Consider the following 19,532-nt stretch of genomic DNA (forward strand, 5'->3'; position numbering starts at 1 on the left):
GCGTGCTCCCTCGCACGCACATACAGAGACGCTCACAGACACACAAAGACAAACGCACGCAGGCACAGACACACACACACACAAAAGTTTTTATTTTAAAAACGTAAAAGAAGAGAAACGCAAGATGGTCCCCAAGAAGCTAAACTGCGGTCAGGCCAGCCTCCACTTTGAAAACGTCGGTCAAGCCAGCCCTCACATTGGTTTTCTGTGCGCGCATATATGAAAGATTGCGGTAGGAGGGCGGGACGACAAATTTCAAAATAAAAGCGGTTTCGGACTCTTTCATTTGTAAGTGTTTTAACGGTTGCTAGTGATGTTGCTATGGTTACTCTTCAGTTTCTATAAAGTTTTGATTGATTTCTAGGCCGTTGATTAGATATTTTGGTGGTTATAAGCAGTGGCGGCTCCAGATACTTTTGATTGGGGGGGCAATGGGGGGTCCTGGTCATTTCAAGGGGGGTCTCATGAAAACCAAAAACAAAACAGTGGACACGGCTAATAACTGCATATTACTGCTACTAAACAAATAAAACCAGATCCATGCACACTGTGAAAACAATGACGACAGGCAAAACAAAAAGCCGCGTCTTTTGACAGAATATTCAAGACACTGGTACTGTTTGAACCACGAGTAACTAAAACCCCTGGATGCTGCCCCTGAGATCCGAAAGAACGACAGGGTTATGATTTTAATTTAGGCTGTCTTGGTTTCTCGTCTGGGCCATGGCTTAAATCCCCTGTTAAATCCTTTCCATTTCAAATAACGTATGTGCAACATTAAGTGCAAAATGAAAATAAAAATTCAATTATATCAATTTCATTTGTAATCATAAAACCCATGTAGGAACTCCCAAATGTAATTGATATAATTTAATTTTTATTTTCATTTTGCACTTAATGTTGCACATACGTTATTTGAATTGTATATTTAGATACACAATTGCATTGTCAATTTACATACTGCATTGCCATTTTGCATATTACATTGCAAATAGAATTTTGCAACACATATGCTTCCATATGCGAGTTGCTGCGGTCCCACCTCCTAATCCTCTAATTCAGTGGTTCTTAACTCTGGCCCGCGAGATCCATTTTCCTGCAGAGTTTAGCCCAAACTCTGATAAAACACCTGTTGAGGCTAATCAGTGTCTTCAGGAACAGACCCGTTCAACTTAATGTAGGGCTCCACAGATTGTTTGGCATATCGCATTAAAGTACCGCGAGAGCGATTCAAATCCGTACAGAACAATCTGCACTTGAATTGCTCTCGCGGTACTTAAATCTCATACTCTGATAGATTTGCGCAGCGACGCATTAAATTGAACGCGTCTATTCCTAAAGACGCGGATTAGCTTGTTCAGGTGTTTTATATCAGAGTTCGGGCTAAACTCGGCAGGAAAATGGATCTCGCGGGCCAGAGTTGAGAACCACTGCTCTAATTCCTCGGTGTCCTCTATTTCTAATTCTAGGTTCAAGCAGGGCTCGCCCTCCACTGCAACGGGTATATTTTCAGTCCTATTTCCGTCTGCTGTCAATTTGTTTTTAGGTATGACGAAGCGATCCATTTTTAGCTTAAAGATATAAAGTACGTTGCAGCACTTGCGGGCTCGCGTTCATGGGGCGTCGCAGTGATTCTTATGTTTATATTTTTTTATATGTCGAATAAATAATGAATTATTATTGTTCTGCGTAGTTTGAAGAGGACCATTGTTAAATCTTTATCCCGGATATATATATTTTAATATATATTAAATATTTTTTAATCACGGAGGCGGTGGGGGGTCAAATGGGGGGTCAAGGCGTTTTTTGGGCGGGTCTTGAGACCCCCCAAGACCCCCCCTGGCGCCGCCGGTGGTTATAAGAGTGTTGCTATGCAGTTTGTGTGGGGTTCTGGGTGGTTGCTAGGGCGTTGCTAAGGCATGGTTGGTTTTGACCTAGTGGGCCAGTTGTGGCCTAGTTGTAGGTCACAAAAAAAAGGTGATTTTTCATACACCATATCAGGACTTTCTGATGTGGAGTTTTTGTAATAAAAGTCCCCTCTAAATCCTATAGACCTTTTTTTCTCTAAATTCAGATAGGGATTAAAAATAAACTACCTGTTTCTAGAAAATTATTTCACCTCAGAATCATAGAACACCATCTCAGATTGACACTCAAACAATATCAGGTCTTTCTGATGTGGAGTTTTTTAATAAAAGTCCCCTCAATATCCTATATAGGAAGATTTTTCTCTATATTCAGATGAAAAATAAAAATAAACTACCTTTCCATTCCATTCCATTTTCTACCGCTTTAATCCGAACTACCTCGGGTCACGGGGAGCCTGTGCCTATCTCAGGAGTCATCGGGCATCAAGGCAGGATACACCCTGGATGGAGTAAATAAACTACCTGTTTCTAGAAAATGATTTTACCTCAGAATCATAGAACACCCTCTCAGATTGACACTCAAACAATATCAGGACTTACTGATGTGGAGCTCTTTAATAAAGGTATCCTCAATATTCTATATAGACATATACACATATATACAACATTTTTGATTTGCACTTAAACAATATCGGGATATGTTTTTAAATACCCCCCCCCAAATGTCCTATATACAGTATACTGTTTTTATAATACACGTACACTTGGCTTATAGAAACCAACACAATTGTCATTAAACTTTCTGAATGTTTTAAAGACATTCAAAAGACCATAGCTTGCAATTCCAGCTGTGTGCTCTTGCTCGTTTCAGTTCTTTTTTTTCACATCCCAGACACTCTTCATGGAACCACCTGTCACAACAGTCACATTGGATCTAGAGTGGAAAGGTACAATTTCAATGAAATTATAAATATCTTCAGATTACAAGATAACTTATTTAATTGTATTAATTATCCTTCATATTCAGCCTTTACTACACAAGCACAGACTAAAAAATGAGACCAAAATGTGAAATGATACTGAAATGTGAAAGGAAACAAAAAACTCACCCAGTGTGTAGTGGGAGGCCCAGAGCCAATTGCTTTTGCCATTGAACACATGGCACAGTTACATCAAACACTAAAAAATATGTAAACAATTAAACCGATATAAGCTTAACATATTTTAATTTTGTGCAGCAAATACGGCATTCAAATTTCTAGTTATTTTAGATTATATTTAGCATGCATGTATTTATTATTTATCTATATTTATATTAATACTAAATTTGACCCTTCATGGAAAATTAAACACCAAATGTTATTGATTCACCCTATTTGTCTTTGAAAACTTAACACTAAAGACATGTTTTGTCTTTGTACAGTCCATTGTATTATTTTAATAACAAATGTTCTTCAAAATATATTTTTTTGGTTTCTGCAGAAGAAAAAAAGTCATTAAGGTCTAAAATGACAAAGTAAGTCAATTATAAAAGTACCTTTAGTTTTGAGTGAACTACCCGTTTAAGATTTCTTTTGTATTGTGTACTTTTACATCAACATTAGGTATACTTTGTCAAGAGTCCAAAAATTTCTGTTAATCTCAATCTCTCTTAATATCTGTAATTGATTTTTGCTTCTAACGGCATAATTTATATCTCCAGCCATGAGTTAATACAATCATCTGGGTTAATCATTGCAGCTGTCAAACTACTCCCGTTTTGTTCAACACTCCCATTTAACTTCTCCCCTGATACACTTGCCTCATAGATAACTTACAGTGTAATTTATTTTACAACTACCTTTTTTTTGAGAAAAAGCAATCTTTACCACTGTAATAAAGGCTTCTTGATTTTGTCCAGGTAAAGGCATGCATTCCCCTATAATCACATTTTTGATTTTTATACAGTACTATTGCTTTAGGTTCAATAATAAATACAAGATATTGCACTCTACTAATGATTATAAGAACCCTTTGTGTTTGTGCCAGAAGCTGTCTGTAACTTATATGTGAATTAAATTTACCGGACAACCTTCAGTGCTGATAGAGATATTACTAACCAATGTGTTGAAGAATTTAGCCAAAAAGGGTCAAAACAAATTGTTTAGTCAATTATTACTCTCTTAGATTTCATGAGTGTTATTAACTGTATTTAAAGTTTAATTGCCTTTGCTAACCTGGACATATTGATTAGCCTAGCCCACAACATATTGTGTTGTCCGGTATGTAATTTGCTCAAAATTTTGACATTCTTGAAATCTTTCTTATTTAAATTAATTTTACTAGACAGTAATGTGATCATAAAAAATAGATGTTTTGTCTGAAGATTAGTTAAAAACGATTTTCTTCAACAATCAAGTTCAATGAAATTTTCCTCAACAAGTTACGTTAAAACTACTTTAGGATACACTATTTAAAATACAGGTGCTTCGAAAGGTAATTAAATGTCATAGAATAACCTTTTGGTTCCACAAAAATCTTTCTGTTTTGCAAAAGGTTCTTTGTGGCAAAACTAGATTCCTCAGATAACAAAAATCAAGAAACAGATTGTTCTTGAAGAACCTTTTAACTAAATGGTTCTTTGGGGAACAAAAAATGTTTCTTCTATGGGATCGCTGTGAACAACCTTTAAGGCGCTTTATTTTTGTGAGTGTATTGTTGACAAAACTGCATTTTGTTATCATTGCACCATAGTACATACAATCAATTCCTTAACAAACCTGATGATTCCAGTATCTGGGCACCCATTACTCCTCTTTCGATTGCCATTTCTCTTTTGGAAGTCCCAAAGCTTATGACTGGGACGGCTGGAAAGGCCTTCATCACTTCCCTTGCAATCTAAACAAGCATCAACATTCAATGCATTAGATACCGCTGCTGAAAAAACTAAAGGAGACCATTCCAAATGTATATTTGTATAATGTAGATAAATCCACAAGCAAAACCTATCTAAAAATAAAAAGTGCATGTAATGTAGAGACAACATCTATCAGCAAACTAACTTAAAAATAAAATTATATTTCACATATTACTCTGCATTACTTCACATACCATGGTAACAATGACGCCACAGCTACTGGAATCCTGCTGGGTTGGATGGGTCAGCACTCCTCCTTTCCATTTAATGTTCTGCCACTCTGTTTTCCCATGGCACTGTCTTCTTAGTTTTAGGTACTTGCTGAATGTGATTTTTTATGATAGTTATTGAAATTGATATTTAGAACACAGAAAAAAATAGGTACATTTGATACAAATTATAAAGTATCGGGGCGTAAAGAGTGAATAATAAGCAGGCAAAATTTCACATCCTTTTTTAGATAAAATATAAATAAAATGTAATAATAATATAATTTTATTGGGTAATTAATTTCCCCCAAAAAATGTGTGAGCTGCAAAATCGTGGACAGCCAATATTTCATAGCTTGTATAACTGTTTGATATGTGTCAATATCAGTTTCATTAAAGTATGCTAAATAATATAAAGACATTCTTCTGGATCAGCATTAAACTGTCTGAAGAGGTGTAGAGCAAGGTACATCAAGTATGCACAGTCCTGACACATTTTGACTGTCAATTATTCTGTTAAACAAAATAAAAAAATACCTGAAGTTTTTTGCAGCACAGCCGGATTCAGCTTTCTCTTTGAGGCTCTTTGCTGGGTTGACCACATACACAGTATGGGTCAAAGCATTTATGAACTAAAATCAAGCATTGAAACATAATAAAAAAACTTGTGCCATGGCGACCAAGATCACCTTAATATCACAATAATCTTATGCGTTATGTGCATAGCCACTTTTTTAAAGAAGGGTTATGATGCGTAATTAAATATGACTTACCTAGCATTATTCCACTCCACAGTGCAGCATAGGGAAGAAGATACCTATCGATGTGTTTAACAAGACCTTTGCAAAAGTAATTGTTTGGTTCCTTCTGTAGTGGAGCATTGGAAATCATTCCTGTGTAATGCTTCGCGAAGTCATTGTTTCCTTTAATTTTCTAAAGATAACACGTAAATGTTATTAGTGGTGTTTTTGTGGGCGATAAATAAAAACATTTATTGCCCTTCAGCCAAGTATAATACAAAAGTTTCTGGTGTGTGCAGGGAAGCCTGACAAGTAATAACAGAACACAAAGATTATCCATCCATCCATCCATCTTCTTCCGCTTATCCGGGGCCGGGTCGCGGGGGCAGCAGTCTAAGCAGGGATGCCCAGACTTCCCTCTCCCTAGACACTTCCTCGAGCTCTTCCGGGGGGACACCAAGGCGTTCCCTTGCCAGCCGGGAGACATAGTCCCTCTAGCGTGTCCTAGGTCTTCCCCGGGGTCTTCTCCCGGTGGGACATGCCCGGAACACCTTCCCGGGAAGGCGTCCAGGGGGCATCCGGAAAAGATGCCCGAGCCACCTCAGCTGGCCCCTCTCGATGTGGAGGAGCAGCGGATCTACTCTGAGCTCCTCCCGAGTGACCGAGCTTCTCACCCTATCTCTAAGGGATCGCCCGGCCACCCTGCGGTGAAAGCTCATTTCGGCTGCCTGTATCCGGGATCTTGTCCTTTCGGTCATGACCCACAGCTCATGAACATAGGTGAGAGTAGGAACGTAGATTGACCGGTAAATCGAGAGCTTCGTCTTGCGGCTCAGCTCCTTCTTCGCCACGACAGACCGGTACAGGGACTGCATTACTGCAGAAGCTGCCCCGATCCGTCTGTCAATCTCCCGTTCCATCCTTCCCTCACTCGTGAACAAGACCCCCAGATACTTGAACTCCTCCACTTGAGGCCGGAACTCCTCCACTTGAGGAAGTGGGCAAGCCACCCTTTTCCGACTGAGAACCATGGCCTCGGATTTGGAGGTGCTGATTCTCATCCCAGCCGCTTAACACTCGGCTGCAAACCGTCCCAGTGCATGCTGAAGGTCCTGGTCTGATGGGGCCAGCACGACAACATCATCCGCAAAGAGCAGAGATGAAATCGTGTGGTCCCCAAACCTGACGCCCTCCGGCCCCTGGCTGAGCCTAGAAATTCTGTCCATAAAAATTATGAACAGAACCGGCGACAAAGGGCAGCCCTGCCGGAGTCCAACATGCACCGGGAACAAGTCTGACTTATTGCCGGCAATGCGAACCAAGCTCCTGCTCCGGTCGTACAGGGACCGGATAGCCCTAAGCAAAGGGTCCCGAATCCCATACTCCAGAGTCGAATACCTTCTCAAAATCCACAAAACATGTGGATTTGTTGGGCAAACTCCCATGAACCCTCCAGCACCCTTGTATTCAAGATTATTATCAAAACATTGAATAGGACCCTTCAGCTGTCTTTCTTTTAGACAGATTACAAAAACAAAAAAGAAAACTTACACAAAACTCCTGTTCACTTTAGTCAACAAGAAAAAACACATTCCCATAATGCTATGAGATGATGGTTGATAGGGGAAAAAGCAGTGGGTGCAGCATATAAGTCAATAGGCAACATGGGGAATGAGTAATGAATTTTTATGGTTAAATGTACCATACTTCTGTAATTTATACAATAAGTGCATATATTGAAAATATACAAAGAGTCAAATGAGACAAATTAAAGAAAAAAAACACTCTTAAACTTCTTAAACATAAAAATATCCATTAGTAACTCACTGAAAGAAAAATAACTATTCATGATCACTATTGTGATCAATGGGTTTTAATATGTGTAAATCAGAATAATTTAAAAAACATAGCAATAAGATGTACATTCACATACCCAGGGAAAGCTGTTCACATACTCAAGAGCAAAGAATCAATGCCTACACTAAGAAATCAAAAACAAATGCCAAAAAACTTTTTAGCATCTCAAAGACTTAAATAATTTACAAAAATCAAAATAATTACGTCTTTGTCAAAACTTAGTAATTACTTTTAAATAATGGCTCCGTATAAGCATCACAAAAAAGGATATAATTGAAGTGTGATGGAGTTAAGAAAAACATCCCCTCAGCAGTGAATAAAAACACAAACCAAATTTTTGATTTCTAATGTAAAGTTTCCCTTTCACAACTGAAAATGTAAAAGTCAGCATATATGAGACATTTTGAAGGCATTTAAATAACAAACTCCATATCGGAAAGTCCTGATATTGTTTGAGTGTCAATCTGAGATGGTGCACCATGATTCTGAGGTGAAATCACTTTCTAGAAACAGGTAGTTTATTTTTAATCCCTATCTGAACATAGAGAAAAAACAGTCTATATAGGATATTGAGGGGACTTTTATTAAAAAACTCCACATCAGAATGTCCTGATATTGTTTGAGTGCCAATCTGAGACGGTGTACTTACTTTGATTCTGAGGTAAAATCATTTTCTAGAAACAGGTAGTTTATTTTTAATCCCTATCTGAATATAGAGAAAAATCTTCCTATATAGGATATTGAGGGGACTTTTATTAAAAAACTCCAGATCAGAATGTCCTGATATTGTTTGAGTGCCAATCTGAGACGGTGTACTTACTATGATTCTGAGGTAAAATCATTTTCTAGAAACAGGTAGTTTATTTTTAATCCCTATCTGAATATAGAGAAAAATCTTCCTATATAGGATATTGAGGGGACTTTTATTAAAAAACTCCACATCAGAAATACCTCATATTGTTTGAGTGTCAATCTGAGATGGTGTTCTATGATTCTGAGGTGAAATAATTTTCTAGAAACAGGTAGTTTATTTTTAATCCCTATCTGAATTTAGAGGAAAAAAGGTCTATATATGATTTAGAGGGGACTTTTATTACAAAAACTCCACATCAGAAAGTCCTGATATGGTGTATGAAAAATTACCTATTTTTTGTGACCTACAACTAGTCCACAACTGGCCCGCTAGGTCAAAACCAACCATCAGAATGCCTTAGCAACGCCCTAGTAACCACACAGAACGCCACACAAACTGCATTGCAATTCTCTTATAACCACCAAAATATCTAATCAATGGCCTAGAAATCAATCAAAACATTATAGAAACGTCTTGGTTACGTATGTAACCTCAGTTCCCTGATGGAGGGAATGAGACGTTGTGTCGAGAACGACAGATGGGGTTCGCCCTTGAGAACCAATCAACTCTGACTACTATAGAAAAGGCCAATGAAATTTGGCGAATGAAATTTGCATGCCGGGCTCCGCCCCCGGATATCCGGTATAAAAGGAAGCCGGCGTGCAGCATTCATTTACCTCTTGTTCTGAAGAGCCTGAGATCCTCTCACGACTGCAGCAGAATACGATACGTGTTTGTGGCATAAGGGACACAACGTCTCGTTCCCTCCATCAGGGAACTGAGGTTACATACGTAACCAAGACGTTCCCTTTCTGTCGGTCTCTCGACGTTGTGTCGAGAACGACAGATGGGGTTATCTATGGAAAACGCCACAAACGCTGTATCGCGTCACAATCTCAGCGAAGCGACGGTAACAAGCCTGGGCGTGTCAGCTCGACGCTTTCGTGAAACTTGTAACCTACCAGTGTGGTGGTCGGGGGGTTCCAGAGCTTTCTGGGAGAAAGATGGGTACAGCCCTGACCGGTACCTTTCACGGACGGGGCCTTAGCTCTCTACAGGCGAGAGGCAGTCCGGCTCGGTTTTACACCGGGAAAAGCGCAACTCTTAATCAGAGAAGCGCTGCAGAGGCCACCTCCTACCCGTGGGGAGGAATATGGTGGAGATAAGATATGGTCTCGTCCTTGGAGGAGAACGCATGGAAGGGGGGGACTGGGTAGTACCGCGAGGTGGAGGTCCACCTGGGGAAGCTCATGGGTTACCATGCGTGGGAACCATTGTCATGAGGGTATAACAGACGGAACAGCCCACGGTGGGGGTGTTACTGCGTCCGATAGCACAGGTCCGGTTAGAACTATCTGTGATAGGTCATAATGTTTCCCGGCCTAAGGGGGAAGGCTGCTCTGCCCAGCCAACCCCCAGGAGGTGCTTGCTTAGTGATGGATGGAATGCCTGTTCTTAACCAGTGTCTGGGTAAGAAGGAAGGTTGGTGAGGTACCAATTTTCTTAGCCATGTGTTTGGGTAAGAAGAAAAGGGTAGATAGCACACTGACCCAACCTCTTGGAGGGTGGGAAGGTGCTTTCGCAGGCATACGCCCCCCCGGATGCCAGTCCTACATGTCGCCACGCAGGACGTGGGCTGACACCGGGTTTACGCGAAGGTTGTTAACCCTTGCGAAGGTGTTTGGGCGTAGCCCAACCCGTAGCTCTACAGATGTCTGCTAGAGAGGTGCTTCTGCCAGTGCCCAGGAGGTGGCTAAACTCCGGTGGAGTGAGCCCACACTGCCAATGGGCATGGGAGATTCTGAGATCAAAATGCCGTCGTAACGGCATTCACGACCCAGTGCGCCAGACTCTGCTTGGAGACAGCCTTCCCCTTCTGCTGTCCTCCAACACAAACTAGGAGCTGGTCAGAGCTACTGAAGCTCTGCGTGCGGTCCAGGACACAACACGGATGGGGTTGGGTCTTCCTCCCCAGTGGGGAGCGCCTGCAAGTCCACCACTTGGTCCTCGAAGGGAGAAGTGGGAACTTTGGGCACGTATCCGGGCCTGGGTCTCAAGATAACGTGAGAATACCAGGGCCGAATTTAAGGCAATCCGGTGACACAGAGAATGCTTGGAGGTCCCCTACCCTCTTGACGGAAGCGAGCACCAACAGGAGGGCTGTCTTACTCAGGTGAGGAAGATCGGAACCTCAGAGGGGCTCTCAAGAGGGTATGGAGCGGAGATGAGGCGGATTCCGCCCTCTCACGCCCGTTAGGAACCTGGTGATCAGGTCGAGTTGCCCTAGAAACTTTCCATCAACTGAGTCATGATGAGTGGCGATAGCGACTACATACACTTCAGTTTGGAGGGGAGATGTTAGTCTCCAGTCTCGTGAGAAGGGGAACACAATCCTGATCAAGCACCTCAGTGGGTCTTTTCTCGTTGAGAGAGAGAGACACCAGGACGAGAAGAGGCGCCGTCTAGAGGCGTGTGACCGCCTAGTAGATGGGGCCCTAACCTGGGTGATGGTCTCAGCCATAGAGGGGGAGTAGCCATCTCAGGATTTTCTCGTCCTGTCTAGAGACCAGACCTGGGTGTTCCAGAGGTCTGATCTGGGATGCCAGAACGTGTCCTTGCCCTGAGAGAGCAGGTCCTCTGTCAGGGGAATGGTTCAGGGGGAGTCGCTGTTCAGAGCATCAACTCTGAAGCCAAGTGCGGTTAGACAAGTGTGGTGTAACCAATACACTTGGTGCTCCTCTTCCCTGACCTTGCACAGTGTTTGTGCAAGAAGGCTCCTGGGGGGGGAAGGTGTGCTTCCGCCCGTCCCGTGGTCAGCTGTGCGCCAGGGCATCCGTGCCGAGGGGGGCCTTGGTCAGGGAGTACCAAAGCAGACAATGGGTGGTGTCCTGGGAGGCAAAGAGGTCTATCTGTGCCTGTCCGAACAACACCCAAAATGAGCTGGACCGGGGGTGGAGTCTCCACTCTCCGCAAGGCGTATACTGACGAGAGAGCGTGTCGGCTGTCTGGTTCAGTCTGCCTGGGATGTGTGTGGCCCGCAGGGAGCGGATCACCTGCTAACTCCACAGGAGGAGGCGTCGGGCAAGTTGTGTTAGTTACCGTGAGCGTACACCACTCTAGGCAATTGCACAGCGCAGACGGGGCCCGTCCAGCGCCCCGCGTCTGCGTGCCCGTTGCACACTGCACCCCACCCCTGCAGCGAGGCGTCCGTCGTCACCACGACGTGCCTCGTAACCTGCCCGAGGGGAATCCCCGCCCGGAGGAAGGTCATGGAAGACCAAGGGGTTAGGGTGCGTCGGCAGCAGGGCGTCATCACCGTGCGCCTGCTGCCGGTGTGCCACGCTGTCCTCGGAACTTGACTCTGTGGCCAGTGTTGAAGCGGTCTCATGTGCATCAGCCCGAGGGGTCTTACCCCCGCGGAGGATGCCATGTGTCCCAGGAGCCTCCAGTTCCAACACTGACTGGGCACGTGCTGCGGACAGCTGTGCCTTCATGGTGACAGAGTTTGGTTCCATACCGAGAAAGAGGATGCTCTGCACTGGGGAGAGTTTGCTCTTTTCTCGGTTGACCTGAAATCCCAATCGATCTAGATGCCGGAGCACCAGGTCCCTCTGTGTACAGAACAGATCTCACGAGTGTTTGCCAGTCGTCGAGATAGTTCAGGGACAGACCGAAAGGGAGGACTCTGTACTGATATGCCCACCCCTCGAACTCGAACCATGGGAACGGGGCAGTGTCGAGGGGATCGAGACATTAGAGTAAGCGTCCTTCAGGTCGATTGCCACAAACCAATCCTGACACCTGATAGATGTCAGGATGCGCCTCTGCGTGAGCATCTGAACGGCAACTCGTGAAGGTGCTTGTTCAGGGTACGCAGACCTATGGCAACCCGCCGTCTTTCTAGGGAATGATGAAGTGCAGGTTGTGACCCACTGAACGTCTTGATTTTGGACGAACTCGATGCCTGTTTTGCCAGAAGTCTCTGGGAAACTGGATCGAGTAACCAAGACGGACCACCCGCATTAGCCAGCGAGACAGTGTGGGCAGCTCTTGAGCTCCCAGGGACTGTACAGGGTGACCAAGGGGGCAGTCTGCTTCATCATTTCCACGGGGGGTGGTTCGTCGGCTGGCGGAGCTAACCATCTGTCGCGGGGGGTCCCCGGAGGGAAGGATGGCTCCGCCTTTTTACCTGCCTGGCGGGACAATGGCACGCACTGTCGGTTTGAGAGTGGTGACAACTGTCGTATGTGTACGACCTCACGCCTCGCCAGGGCGTGAGGTCGGTTCGCCGAGCACAGTCCAGTGGAGTGTGGGATCGGCTGCAAGTACACCCGGGGAGACCGAAAAACTCTGTGAGTAAGTGGGCGCCAGGCCCTGAAAAGGGCCCGGCTTTGGTGACGAGGCAGGAGTCGTCACGTGCCGACCGATCAGAGCCGTGGCTGTGATGGTTCGGGCCCGATGTTGTTCTCCCTGGAGTCTTCCCGTCAGTGTCCCTTCTCGTGAGAAGTTTGCTGACGGGGTGGAGGTTTCCCCCTCGACCTCTGCTTCCGGGGTGCCGCCTGTGGGGGCACAGGAACCGGAATCGATGTCGAAGGGGTCCTGGGTTGCAGGGAAGCAGACGTCACGCGGGATCTCGGAGGCCTTCAGGCGGCCGAGTCGCGGTGAGAAAACTGTGGTTAATTGCCACTGTCTGCTTCACCGTCAAAAACTGCTGAGCGCAGTCCTCGACGGTCTTTACCAACAACCCACCCTGCGAGATGAGTGTATCAAGAAAGCGGACTTCCTTGGTATCACTCTTCTGCACAAGGTATAGCCGGGGGTGTCTCTCCTGGACCACTACCGTGGACATCGTCCGACCCAGGGCCCGTGCCGCCGCCTTAGTCACCCGTAGAGCGCTGTCAGCGGCGGCACGGAGATCCTGCATTATACCCAGGTCGGTCTTACCCTCGTGGGGCTCTCTCAACGCCTTGGCCTGGCGGACCTGCAGGATGGCCATGGCGAAGAGAGAGGAGGCAGCCTTGTCCGCGACATCGCAAGCCCTCGACACCAGTGATGCCGAAGTCTTACGTGCTTTGGACCGTAGGCGTGGCCGATTCCCCCCAGGTGGTAGCCGTCCGCGGCACAGGTGCACCGCGGGCGGACGTTCCACTCGGGGGATCTCGACGCAGTCCTTGGCTGCCCCACCATCGAGGGAAGTAAGGGAGGTGGAGCTGGTTTTCACTGGAGCGGTCCGAGAGTGGAGCGCTCCAAGTTTTACACAGCTCCCCATGCACCTCCGGAACCCGGGGTTAGCATGAATGACATTTCTGCTTCCTCCTAACTCGACCGCTGGGGGTGGAGCTCGGATTCGTCAGAGTCGGATGTCAGTCTCCCTCCGATGCTGCGAGCGACATCTCATCTACGTCACACATCGTTCCCGATGTGTGTGCGTGAGAATCCGGACGGTATGCCACCGCCGTTTGGGGAACGTTCAGAAGAGCGTATCGGGGTGCGATCGGCCCGTGAGCACTTAGCTGGCGGGTTTACGTTCGCAGAGTTCCCCATATCACTAACGCTGCTAACGTGGGTGGTCATCGGGGCCGTAGCCACAGATGTCACCGCTCGGGTAGCAGACGAAATGGTGGCTGGTTCCCGTAGGAAGACAGCCACCCGTGACCGCAACTTCTGAATGACAATCTGCCCGCAGTGCGCGCAGATGTGTCAACGAACGCTGCTTCAGTGTGCTGGACGCCCACACACCTAATGCAGCGATCGTGTCAGTCCCCTGCCGCACCCAAGAGAACAGCGGGACATGTCGTTCTCGATGTGTGTGCGTGAGAATCCGGACGGTATGCCACCGCCGGTTGGGGAACGTTCAGAAAAGCGAATCGGGGTGCGATCGGCCCGTGAGCACTTAGCTGGCGGGTTTACGTTCGCAGAGTTCCCCATATCACTAACGCTGCTAACATGGGTGGTCATCAGGGCCGTAGCCACAGATGTCACAGCCCTGGTAGCAAACGAAATGGTGGCTGGTTCCCGTAGGAAGACAGCCACCCGTGACCGCAACTTCTGAATGACAATCTACCCGCAGTGCGGGCAGATGTGTCAACGAACGCTGCTTCAGTGTGCTGGACGCCCACACACCTAATGCAGCGATCGTATCCATTCCTTTCCGCACCAAAGAGAACAGCCGCGCTGGAGAATGCTCAGTCAGTCCTGAAAAGGACTTTTAGATAAATCTCACACCCTCGGAACTGCCGAGACGCCCAGGGGAAGGTCGCTGCAGGTAGGGACGATCCGCTGCTACACGTCGTAGATCCGGCAGTAGAAGAAGACGAAGAATTCATTGAATTCGTTCAGTTCGTAGTCATGAGCGAAGGCTCTGAAGAACAAAAGGTAAATGAATGCTGCACGCCGGCTTCCTTTTATACCGGATATCCGGGGGCGGAGCCCGGCATGCAAATTTCATTCGCCAAATTTCATTGGCCTTTTCTATAGTAGTCAGAGTTGATTGGTTCTCAAGGGCGAACCCCATCTGTCGTTCTCGACACAACGTCGAGAGACCGACAGAAAGGGAACTGAAGAGTAACCATAGCAACATCACTAGCAGCCGTTAAAACACATACAAATGAAAGAGTCTGAAACCGCTTTTATTTTGAAATTTGTCGTCCCGCGCTCCTACCGCAATCTTTCATATATGCGTGCACAGAAAACCAATGTGAGGGCTGGCTTGACCGACGTTTTCAAAGTGGAGGCTGGCCTGACCGCAGTCAACAATGCAAGGTACAGGGAAACAAGCTTGAATCCAAGCAAAGCAAATCCGCACAGGACAGAACACACAAGGGCAATATATAGGAACAAATCAAGAGGGAACAGGTGCGGGCCATGAATTAATTAACAAACAATAATGAAGAGGCGAAAGGGTGAAAACAGAGACGAGTCCAGAGAGAGCATATGGAAAGCAAAATGGACCAAAATGCCTCTCTAAATATAAAACAAGGGATAATCTCATGATTCTGCCACAAGATCAAGAAAAACATGATGAGGCAGAATAATGACGATATTAACTAATTTTAAACTACTTAAACATCATTTTAAACATAATATGATTAATTAAAAAAATCATATAAAATTATGTAGGCCTATAAAAAAATCATATTAAAAATAAAATAAAAACCAAAGGTAGGAGTTTTGTGCATGGTGCCTTTTTTTTGTAGGAGCCTGTATTAAAGGCTGACGTCTTCTTCATGTATCCAATACCCTTAAAGAAGAGAAAAGAACATAGGAGTTCATAAACTTTTAAGAAGTTTAAAAAAACACCACAGATTCATACAATACATCAAAGTAACATTATTTCAGGACTGTTCTATCTGCTTTACCTCTGTTCCGGATACAGAAAAGAAATGCAGCTATTCCAAGATGAAATAGTATGGCACCAACTACATAAATTGGGTAAAGCTGAAGCGTGTCCATTACCTAGCAAAAAACAAAAACCCATTACATATTTGAATTCCTTTTTTATAAAGTGAAATAAATAAATCTTTTACCCATAAATGGAATTTAAGCCATAATTTATTCACCCTCATGTCAAATGTACATGACTTCTTAATGTATATGATCCTTTCCTCAAAAAATCATAATCGCAGTGGGTGAAAAAGATGAACAGAGGTTTTTGGCGATGAAGTACATGGCCGCTTTTTAGTCCCAACCCAGCCCTGGGCATTAGGTAGAGCCTGTGTGCAGCCACGTTGTGTGTGGCTAGTGTTGTTTATATCCAAGTGTGACTAAACAAGTTCAAAATATTAATAATTTTTACTCGAAAACTCAAAAAAAATATCCTTAAATTTTGTTCAGCTGAAAAAAGAAAGTCAAATACACCTAAGATGACATGAGGGTAAGTAAATTACGTCTTAAGGAATTTTTTTTGGTGAATTATTCCTTTAACCAAAAGCACAGTACATGGATATCAATGTACAGAATACATCTAACAGTCTCTTTATCTGTCTACATTTTACTTCGTTGTTGGTGAATCTTAATGTTATACATGAGCTTCAAGTTTAGCAGTTTAACAGTGTTATTGTGAGCACATAAACATGTTTTAAATCATTAACACTTCTAAAGTGATGACATGGCAACGGGAAATATCAATAAATATTCTTCATACCAGAATAGTCTCTATAATATACATTACCTGGTGTCCTTTGCTATAATCCTCCGGTGTCTATAGAGTTAAAGAGGATGTCGCATGTGGAAAGTACAAGACCTTTACAAACATGTCTTCAGTCAAAGTTCTTCTAACCAAACAACAATAGATTTAAAAGTAACAACAGACTGAGCTTCTCTGACAAAACACAATACACAGGGGAAAAGGTTGTGAACCACAGTATAATGGCACGGCTTCCTGATAATGCTAGAAAAAGCACAGTATAAGAAGTAGTTCATCAATAAGTTTAGAACAATAAAAATGCTCAAACTAAGTGCCAACAAGCAAAAACAACAATCTGGAATCACCAGCCGTGACTCATCCGCAAAAAACAATAATAATCTCAGTAGTTCTCAGGGATCTGCAGATAAACCAAGAGAAAACCAAACATAACTTTGACCTAATACAAATGACTCAACACGAAGAAAATTACAGGATATACATACACACAGACATTTGAAAACATCCCATAATGTGTCTCTGACCAAGTTATACTGCATATTGCTGGGATGTGTTTGTGTAACTCTTGCAAACCTCACATTGGTTAAAGCTGTTGACTCGACACCCATCCTGTTCACGTTGTTAGTGTATATGCACTTCTCCATGACAACAGTAGCCTAAGGAAACATCTAGCTATGTGAGACAGTGTAGTAGTTTGGAAATTTGAAAGGACTTTTTATGTTTTTTATGTTTATGTTTCTTCTTTAAAGACTAGACCAAGTTCACACTTATGAAGTCTTTCATGCATGTTTTAACCAATGAAATTGGACTCACTAACTTAACTGTCTCTAATTTAGAGCATGTCGTCCATTTTTTTGAGCAGTCAGTCATATTCTTTCCACTTGAGGGATCCCAAATTACCCAGATAACAAAGATAATAAATCTGTAAGATGTCTGCTAAAGATCTGGAGATCTGGAAAACATGTGTTGTGTGGAAAAAACAGTGTAAACATTAGAAATACCAGTTTCACATATATTCTAAATCATAAACATTTTTTTTTCTTCACTTTATTTGTAATTTTTCACTTATTGTATACAACAGTTATGCAAATAATAATAGAAAAAAATGAGTAAACAGAAAACCCAACAAGAGAAAGACACAGACAGACGAGACCCAAAATCGACCTGACAAACTAAAATAAATAAAATAAAAACAAAACAAAAACACACACAAAAAAAAGAGGACAAGTGCACCTAACATTCCTTATCACAGGATTGACCAGGGGTTAATGTAAACATTCAGAGTTCCAGTTCCAGCCCAGGTAAATTGTTCACATAAGTTATCAGAGGGTGCCAGGTTTTGTAGAATCTGTTGGTGGATCAAAACATTTTAAAGACATCTTCTAAATGTCTATATGACAGGATACATCAGATACAATAAGAAGTAGATTAGAAGACAATAAAAAACACATCTTGCAGATGTAAATGCAGACAACTCGAAGGTGAGTAAATGATGACAGAATTGTCATTCTTGGGCGAAGTATCCCTTTAACATCTGAAGAACCCAAGCATCCATTCACAAAAATAACGTTTTGATTTATTTACGGAATGAAATTGACAAAATATATTCATGGAACATGATCTTTTTTGGCATAAAAGAATAAACTATAATTTTGACCAATACAATGTCTAGTTGGCTATTGCCACAAATATTTCTGTGCTACTTGTGGTCCAGGGTCACATTAACAACGCTTTTTCTTTTTATCTGTTGGTCTCTATGTCTGATTATCTATCTGTCTGTCTATCTATATGTCTTTCTAACTATCTATGTGTCTCTGTCATCTCTACATCAACTACCTATCAAGTTCTGTTTTGACTGCAAAATATTGTTGGTTGCATAGTGGTGTTGGTGGTGGTTTGTCAAAAAAATAAGCTGTGAGTTACCGATGGTCCTGTGTGCTGACACAAGCACACAAAATAGAAAAAGAGTTTGAATCCTGGCTCATGGTCCATTCCCGATGCCTGTACCCCTTTCTCTCATCCCATTGTTTACAGTCTTATACTGTCAGTAAAAAGGCAAAATAATAATAATCAAAGCTAAAATAATAACAAGCATCTATATTACAACTGTGCATTTACAGCCTGAGCACTGCTGGTCTACATCAACTGCACTTCTATTTCTAATTTCTTTTTCTTTTGCTCTTATTCTTTTTATATATACACTCACATTTTTTATCAATTTTATTGCTGTTTTATTGTTTCTTAAAATCTAAAGTATTTGTGATCTTAAATCATTTGCATTTTAAAGATATTGTCTTACTTCTCTCTGTCAATAATTTTATGTAAAGCACTTTGAATTGCCCTTGTGTATGAAATGTGCTATATAAATAAACTTGCCTTTCCTTGCCTATTAATCACTTGTAAGTATGTAGGGAAAATTCCTGACTTATTTAACTATATGTCCGGGTATATCAACATGGCGGCTCGGTTGCTTCATTGTCATGGCAACATGAGCAATCTAGGTCTTTATTATTCATCAGGGGTGTAGTCTGATGGTGAGATGTAGCCATGGCAACCCTCCTGTAATGCATGTGTTCAGATAACGTGATGACAGCACCATTTTCCCCACAATCATTCCTGTTTGATATGGGATGGGTAATTCATGGATTGGGTTAATGTCCTGCCTTACACAGAACAGTATAGACACGTAACAAAAAAAGGTAATTTTATATTTTTATTATTTTATTAAATCTTTCTATTATCTACTTATAATATTATTTAAAGGAGACATCATATGAAAACCCCACTTTTTTCAGTGTTTAAGTGCTATAAACGGGTCCCCGGAGCAAAAAATGAGAACCCAGTAAGTTTGTTTTGGTGTGCCTTTTCCTGCAAGCATGTGTGAAATCGAGCCGTTCACATTTCGCTCCGGTTGTGATGTCCAAAGTGCATTTTATTAATGTAACCGCCCCTTATTCTACACAGCT

Source organism: Triplophysa dalaica, chromosome 6 (assembly GCF_015846415.1).
Source record: "Triplophysa dalaica isolate WHDGS20190420 chromosome 6, ASM1584641v1, whole genome shotgun sequence".
Taxonomy (NCBI): Eukaryota; Metazoa; Chordata; class Actinopteri; order Cypriniformes; family Nemacheilidae; genus Triplophysa; species Triplophysa dalaica.